The sequence below is a fragment of the Hemiscyllium ocellatum genome, chromosome 5 (genome assembly GCF_020745735.1).
Source record: "Hemiscyllium ocellatum isolate sHemOce1 chromosome 5, sHemOce1.pat.X.cur, whole genome shotgun sequence".
Classification (NCBI taxonomy): Eukaryota; Metazoa; Chordata; class Chondrichthyes; order Orectolobiformes; family Hemiscylliidae; genus Hemiscyllium; species Hemiscyllium ocellatum.
Genome location: NC_083405.1, coordinates 142,434,648 through 142,443,262, shown reverse-complemented (window position 1 = coordinate 142,443,262; position 8,615 = coordinate 142,434,648). Strand labels below are relative to the sequence as shown.

The 8,615-nt window shown below is 50.0% G+C and overlaps 1 non-coding gene across 1 annotated transcript; it reads left to right on the top strand.

The window, feature by feature from the left end:
- Positions 1 to 7,091: 7,091 nt before the first annotated feature.
- Positions 7,092 to 7,282, top strand: LOC132816283 (U2 spliceosomal RNA). Its single transcript, XR_009644776.1, has one exon. It is a non-coding gene; the product is annotated as a U2 spliceosomal RNA (small nuclear RNA).
- Positions 7,283 to 8,615: the final 1,333 nt, after the last annotated feature.

Below are 8,615 nucleotides of genomic sequence, written 5' to 3'. Positions count from 1 at the left end.
CTGAAGTCAGACTCACTGGCCTATAGTTGCTAGGGCTATCCCTACTCCCTTTCTTGAACAATGGGACCACATTCGCTATCCTCCAGTCCTCTGGTACTATTCCTGTTGACAACGATGACATAAAAATCCAGGCCAATGGCTCTGCTATCTCCTCCCTAGCTTCCCATAGGATCCTGGGGTAAATGCCATCAGGCCCAGGAGACTTATCTATATTCATCCTTTCCAATATTCCCAAAACCTCTTCCCTGCATATTTCCAGGGCATCCATTCTAATTATTTGTGATTCCATATTCACATCAGCAACAGTGTCCTGTTCCTGAGTGAATACTGATGAAAAGTACTGATTTAATGTCTCTCCAATCTCCTCCGCCTCCACACACAACTTCCCACTACTATCCTTGACTGGACCGATACCTACCCTAGTCATCCTTTTATTCTTGACATACCTATAGAAAGCCTTTGGGTTTTCCCTAATCCTACCAGCTAAAGACTTTTCATGTCCCCTTCTCGCTTTTCTTAACTCCCTCTTTAGCTCCTTCCTGGCTACCTTATAACTCTCAATCGCCCCTACTGAACCTTCACGCCTCATCTTTACATATGCCGCCTTCTTCCCTTTCACAAGGGACTCCAATTCCTTACTAAACCACGGCTGCCTCACAAGGCCCTTTACACCATGCCTGACTGGTACATACCTATCGAGGACACGCAGTAGCTGCTCCTTGAACACTCCCCACATCTCATTAGTGTTCTTCTCTTGAAGCCTGTTTTTCCAATCCACACATCCTAAGTCATGCCTCACTGCATCATAATTTCCCTGCCCCCAGCTATAGCTCTTGCCCTGCGGCACACGATTATCCCTCTCCATCACTAAAGTAAAAGTCACCGAGTTGTGGTCACTGTCCCCGAAGTGCTCACCTACCTCCAAGTCCAACACCTGGCCTGGTTCATTACCTAGAACCAAATCCAATATAGCCTCCCCTCTTGTTGGCCTGTCGACATATTGTGTCAGGAAACCCTCCTGCACACATTGTACAAACACCGACCCATCTAATGAACTCGAGCTATAGCTCTCCCAGTCAATATCTGGGAAGTTAAAGTCCCCCATAACAACCACCCTGCTACCTTCACTCTTTTCCTGAATCATCCTCGCAATATTATCCTCTACTTCTCTAGGACTATTAGGAGGCCTGTAGAAAACACCTAACAGGGTGACCTCACCTTTCCTATTTCTAACCTCAGCCCAAACTACCTCAGATGGCAAGTCCTCTTCCATCGTCCATTCCACTGCTGTGATACTGTCTTTGACAAGTAATGCCACGCCTCCCCCTTTTTTACCCCCATGTCTGATCCTACTAAAACATTTGAACCCTGGAACGTGCAACAGCCATTCTTGTCCCTGTTCTACCCACGTCTCTGTAATGGCCACAACATCGAAGTCCCAGGTACCAACCCACGCTGCAAGTTCACCTACCTTATTCCTTATACTTCTGGCATTGAAGTATACACACTTCAATCCACCTTTCTGGTTACAGTCACCCTCCTTAGAGATCGCTGCATTATTCCTAACCTCCCTACACTCAAGGTCCTGTACCCTAAAGCTACAGTCCTGGTTCCCATGCCCCCGCGGAGTTAGTTTAAACCCTCCCAAAGAGCACTAGCAAACCTCCCCCCAAGGATACTGGTGCCCCTCAGGTTCAAGTGTAGACCATCCTTTTTATAGAGGTCCCACCTTCCCCAGAAAGGACCCCAGTTATCCAGAAACCGGAATCCCTCCCTCCTGCACCATCCCTGTAGCCACGCATTTAACTGCTCTCTCTCCCTGTTCCTCGACTCTCTATCACGTGGCACGGGTAACAAACCAGAGACTACAACTCTGTTTGTTCTAACTCTGAGCTTCCAACCTAGCTCCCTGAAAGCCTGCCTTACATCCTCACCCTTCTTCCTACCTATATCGTTGGTGCCAACGTGGACCACGATCTGGGGCTGCTCCCCCTCCCCCTTAAGGACCCGGAAAACACGATCAGCGACATCACGTACCCTTGCACCTGGGAGGCAACATACCAAACGTGAGTCCCTGTCGCCCCCACAAAACCGTCTGTCTGTACCCCTCACTATCGAGTCCCCAAGAACAATCGCTCTACCTTTCTCCACCCTTCCCTTCTGAGCAACGGGGCCAGGCTCCGTGCCAGAGGCCTGAACCTCGTTGCTTGCCCCTGGTAAGTCATCCCCCCCACAAGTATCCAAAACGGTATACTTGTTCTTGAGGGGAATGACCGCAGGGGGTCCCTGCACTGGCTTCCTCCTCCCACTCCCCCTCACTGTCACCCATCTATCTTGAACTTTCGGAGTAACTACTTGCCTATAGCTCCGATCTATGACCTCCTCTGCCTCCCGAATGATCCGCAGTTCATCCAACTCCAGCTCCAGTTCCCTAACACGGGTTTGGAGGAGCTGGAGATGGGTGCACTTCTTGCAAGTGTACTCAGCAGGGACGCTGATGGCTTCCCTCACCTCATACATGTTGCAAGAGGAACATTGCCCTCTCTGCACTGCCATCCCTCTAAAAGTAAGCTTTCCTTAAAAAAAAACAAAAACCAACTAAACCTAAAGAAACAAACAAGGAAAATGCAGCACTTACCCGCTAGTCACAATTGGTCTTATTATTAGGTTAGAGGAGGTGGAAGGGTGGGAGGCACTACTCGTGTAGTGCCTCGGGTGACTCGCCTACGCGTTTAAATAAGGGGAGAGAAAAAAAAAACCTTACCCAGGTAACCTAGCGCGCCTTCCGGGTCTGCTACCGCTTTTTTGAAGGAAAACTTTAAACTTTTAACTATTAAATAAACGACCAAACTTACCCACCAGCCGTCGCGAAGTCTTCCGAGAGACTGAGGCCTACAACTCGGAGCCCGCGTTTAAATAAGGGGAGAGAAAAAAAAACGTTTGTGACGTGTAAATAAATGATCTGTATAAACAGCTGTACAAAACTCCAGTTAGGCTACAATCGGGATACCGCGCGCAGTGCTGTTCGGCACACTCACTGCCAGAAGGACGTGGATGCTTTGGAGAGGGTGCAGAGAAGGTTTACCAGGACCTTGCCTGCCCTGGAGTGCTTCTGTTGTGAGGAGAGGTTGAATAAACTTGGGATTGTTGTCACTGCAAAGGCGGAAGCTGAGGGGCGACCCGATAGGGGTCGACAGCATACTGAGAGGCATCGGAAGGGTGGCGAGTCAGTGGGTACAGGTTCACGGTGAGAGGGGGAAAGTGAGAAGGGAGAAGTGCGGAGAAAGGTTTTCACATAGGGGATGGTGGGTGTCTGGAACGCGTTGCCAGTCGAAGCGCTGGAAGCAGGCACGTTAGGAACGTTTCAGGCTCACCTTGTTGGACACGTGAACGGGAGGCGGAACGGCGGGACTGAAACCGCGTCTGGGCAACAGGTAGCACGCCCAAACAAGGAGTAGGAATCGGCACAGGCTCGCTGGGCCCTGTGTCATCGATCCGACGGTGCCAAAGTCTCCGGCCACGTGTACAACTGTGGTGAATTTCCGCAAATACCTTGTAGACGGGGCTGTGACAGGGACCTTATTGGGGTGTCCACGATAATGGGGGCCACGGAGGGCACTTTTGCTGAGTTTGCAGATGGCACAAAGATAGCTAGAGGGACAGGTAGTTTTGAGGAAATGGGCAGGCTGCAGAAGAGCGTGGACACGTTGGGCGAGTGGGGAAAAGAAGTGACCAAGTGTGCGTAATTGCACTTTGGTAGCAAGAACAATCGGGTAGACGATTTTCTGAACGAGGGAAAGGCTTTGCAAATCTGCAGCGCAGAGGGTCTTGGGAGTCCTAGTTCCAGGTTGTTTCAAGATTAACATGCAGGTCCATCCGATGGTTCGGAAGGCAAATGCGGTGTCGGCATTCATTTCAAGCGGGCGAGGAAACAGGAGCGGGGACGTGCTGCCGAGGCCGCGTCAGGCTCTGGTCTGACCACAGGTGGAATATTGGGAGCAGTTTTGTGCCGTGTACCGAAGGAAGGGATGCGCTGGTGTTGGGACGGAGTCTAGAGAAGGTTTCCCCTGGGTTTGTCACATGAGGTCTCTGGGTCTGTGCCCGATGGTGTTTCGAAAGGTAAGGCGGGATCTGACCGAAGCTTACAAGCTACTGGGGGGCCTGGTCAGAGTGGTTGTGAAGAAGATGGTCCCACTAGTAGGCGAGACGAGGACCTGGAAGTACAGCCTCAGGGTGAAGGGTCGCCCCTTCAGGCCGAGATGAGGTTGCATTTAAGACAGAGATGGAGAGGTTCAAAGTTTGGGAGAAGATTTGTAGCTCGGGTGCTCGTTGTTGTGGTTCTGTTCGCCGAGCTGGGAATTTGTGTTTGTGCCGAGCTAGGTGACATCGTCAGTGCTTGGGAGCCTCCTGTGAAGCGCTTCTGTGATGTTTCCTCCGGCGTTTGTAGTGATTTGTACCTGCCGCTTCCGGTTATCAGTTCCAGTTGTTTGATTAGATTAGCTTACTTACAATGTGGAAACAGGCCCTTCGGCCCAACAAGTCCACACCGACCCGCCGAAGCGCAACACCACGGGCAATTTAGCATGGCCAATTCACCTGACCCGCACATCTTTGGACTGTGGGAGGAAACCGGAGTACCCGGAGGAAACCCACGCAGACACGGGGAGAATGTGCAAACTCCACACAGTCTGTCGCCTGAGTTGGGAATTGAACCCGGGTCTCTGGCGTTGTGAGGCAGCAGTGCTAACCACGGTGCAACCGTGCCGCCCACACAGTGTCCGCTGCAGTGGCCGGTATATTGGGTCCAGGTCGATGTGGATTCATTATTGAATGAATCTGTGGATGAGTGCCATGCCTCTAGGAATTCCCTGGCTGTTCTCTGTTTGGCTTGTCCTATAATAGTAGTGCTTCACAGAAGCGCTTCACAGAGATAGAGAGGCTCTTGATTGTAAGGGGATCAAGGGTCGTGGGGAGAGGGCAGGAGAATCGGGGTTGAGAAAGCAGTTGTTTCCCAGAGGGTGGCGGCGGTCTGGAATGCACTGCTTGGGAGGGTAGCGAGGCGGGGAACCTCAAAACCTTGAAAAACTACTTGGATGAGCACTGGAAATGTCATAACTTTTCCTGGCTACGGACCAAGTGCTGGAAAGTGGGACTAGAGCAGACTTAGAGTAGCTTTGTCAGTGCGGACTCGGAGGGCCAGAAGGCCTCTTCTGTACTGTGTGACTGTGTGGGGAAGCTTTCTGATTCCCATCTGTTGATTGAGGCCGCGCTACTGATGCTTCCTGATGCGGAGCAGCCGGATGGATCCAAGTGGGCATTGAAGGTGAGAGGGTGGGAGAGAGCTTCGGAGCCTCCGTCCGTTTGGTTCAGGTTCCGTCTCGTCCTGATGCATGCATCGATGTAGGTGCTCAGTGGTTACCGATAGAGTGAAGGTGCAGTTGATCACTGACTCCACGCGTGGTGCTGCAGGTTGTAATGTCTAGACGAAAACAGAACTCGCTGCAACCTTCGGGAGAAGGGTCACTGGACTCGAAGCGTTAATTCTGCTTTCTCTCCACAGAAGCTGAGGTTTTGCTTACTGGGTGTTTTGCTTTATTTTGCATTTTAGACCTTGCTTTTTGATTGCACGGCTGCTATCAAACCATTAGCTTGCTGTTAGCGCTGCAATTAGCACTCTTGAATCTTGATTTGCAATTCTAAGGAAGCAGACTGAATTGGAATGTTTGGAGCGGGAGCCGAACCAATAAAGGCTGATTTGCTGTAAATTGATCTTCACATCCCTGGTCGTGCTGTTCATTTGCACGAGGTGGGTTGGGGGATGGGAGTTCACATTTTCCAAGACAAGATGGGTTAGTCTGTAAGAGTTTCTGTTTGTAAAGGTGAGCCGAGATTTCCTGGCAGTGAGATTTTTCGGTCAGAATTCGAACCTGCTCCAATCATTTGCCTTGTGGGGAGGCAGGGACTTTTCACATTGGTAACAGCCTGAGGCAAAGTCTTGGAAACAAGAGCATTTTATTCTTTACGGCCTTGCAAGAACGGGCGTTTCGCTCAAGCAATCAGGCTAGCAAAAGCGCGCCAAAACAAAGCATGTAAGCATTCTTATTCAGTTTGCAAGTTGCGGAATCACGCCTCCCTTTTCCCATCCTATCATAAGCCGATTTACCTGACTTGTTTTTCTCTAATTTTCCTGATCTGACTACCCTGCTGTCCTTGTCCTTGTCTGTTACAGCCTGTCTGTTATTTTAGCCAGTTCCCCTTATCATACTATAAGCTTATTGTGAGATGCCCCTACTGCTTCTTTTGTGGTCAGCCACAACACTTCAAAGTTATTTCTTAGTTTAAAACTATTTCTTAAACAAAAACCTCTATATTCGTTAAAATCTTAGCCTTAAGTATACCGCAAGAATCCCGCGACCGTTTGTGTAATGTTCCCCTTCCCCTCCCCCTACAACATGGTGGGCCGAAGGGCCTGTACTGTGCTGTACTGTTCTATGTTCTAACTGCAGGCACATCCACACACACACACGCACACACATCAAAGACATGGAGGGCTCGGCTGAATCTACTGCTCTCTTCTCTGCCTGTCACATTTCATCGAGCTAGTGTCCTAGGCCCAAGCATCTTCAGCGAGTGGTTAGAATATGCAGTGCACTGCCTGAGAGAGAGGGTGCTGGAGGCAGATTCAATGGTGACTTTGGTCGGAGGGTCGGATACTTATCTGAAGAGAGGGCGAGTGGGACTGGGGAAGTTGCTCGTGCAGAGAGCTGATGCAGACATGACAGGCTGAATGTCTCATTCAATGCGTGCAGTTCTGCAGTTGGTTACCACCTCCTCAAGTCACGTCAGCTTAGCCCTGACCCACCTGATTGGTGAGATACTGACAATCTCTACATGACCATGAGGCAGTGCTTCACTGACAGGGGAAAAAAAGCAACTGCTGTAAATGGATCTGCTGCTCTAGTTAGAAATCCTGGGAGGACTACGGCGACAGGGAAACTGTCAGCAGTGATCTACAAGTCTTTGAACAGAATCAAGCTGATTGAAAACATGGAGGACAAATGGGACTTGAGGCAGTCCGCGGTATTGTAGTTATCGCTTCTCGGCCTTTTGGCTAAGATCAAGTGTAGTATCTGTTCTTATCAGTTTAATATCTGATACGTCCCTTATCTGGGGACCATATATTAAATTGATTTTTGGAGCAGGGAGATGGAATAGGGGCTTGCTCCGTCCACTCCACGCATCGACCTGGTATTGCAGTACCTCCGGGAACGGTGCACCCCTCATCTATAAATCTAAAAACAGCTTCATGTTTATAGCACAGGCTTTCGGTGCTTCATTTCTCACACCTCGCATCCAGCCGGGCGTGAGTCGATTCAAACTCGTCTGTTCTAAGGTAGCTGTTCAGCTCCCGCTCCCTATCCTTCTCTCGCCGTCTCTGTCTCTTGCGCACCTTGACACTTGCTCTCAATGTCATCCCCTCACCCCTGCTGCGTGCTGCACCGTCCCGCCAACGCCGGACCCCGATCACACCACATGGTGTCAGAATTTGGGAGTTGCAGCAACCGTAGCTGCCCACCAGCTTTTCCTACTCGCGAGCGACATTTCAGAAAAACAAGAGAAGGTCAACTGTGCTACGTTGCTGCATGCTGCTGGGGATGAAGCTATCTAGGGGTTCAGTCGTTTTGATTTTGATGACTTGAAAGAGAGATTTCGAGAACACTGTGAGCTAGGACAAAAATAATCGGGACGTATTTAAGGCACATGCTTTTCATCAGAGTGCAAGGGCAGGCGGAATCGATAGGTACGTATGTGACTGACCGGAAAAACGAGGCAAAGGACTGTGAGTTTCAGCCACTTTCCGATTCACTGAGCCGCGACAGAATCGTGTGTGCTATCACGACTGACTGAGTCAGAGGCAGGTTACTCAGAGAGTCAATTCTCACTGGGAAAAGCAAAGAGACAGCACTAACTCGACAACAGCACGTGAGAAAACGTAGAACAAACAAACCAATGTTTGCTGACCGGAACTGGCCTGGAAAGATAATAAGGCAGGTAGGAGCACTGCAGATTATCCGGCACCTGGGCTGTGTACGCAGGGACTGGCACAACACCCCCTTGCCTTCTTTTGCACTACTTTGCTGCCTCAGCCAGAACTGGCAGCATTCTAAGTCAGTCTCACACAAGCAGCGTGGGCCAGCTGTCTGTGACAACAAATTCCAAAGACTCACAACCCTCTGAGAGAAGACGTTTCTCCTGATCTCACTCTTAAATTGGTGCCTCTTTATTCTGTTCAGTTCTAGACACTCCCATGAGGGAAAATGTCCTCTCAGCATTTACCCTGTCGAGCCACGTAAGAATCCAATATGTTTCAATAAGATTGTGTCTCATTCATTTCAACTCAGGATCTACACTCATCTGGAGGTAGGGTTTACCGGGCTCAATTTTACTGAAAAGCTGACCTCCGGCTAGTTCAGCAAATAGGTCGTTGAGCAAAGGGAAAGGAAACCGCCTAGCACACACCAGCAGGTGAACTGTTGCAGCATGATATTGCGGCTCCGGAACTCAATCCCTCTACGAATGAAACCCAACAGCCTTCTTAACAGCACTATCCACCT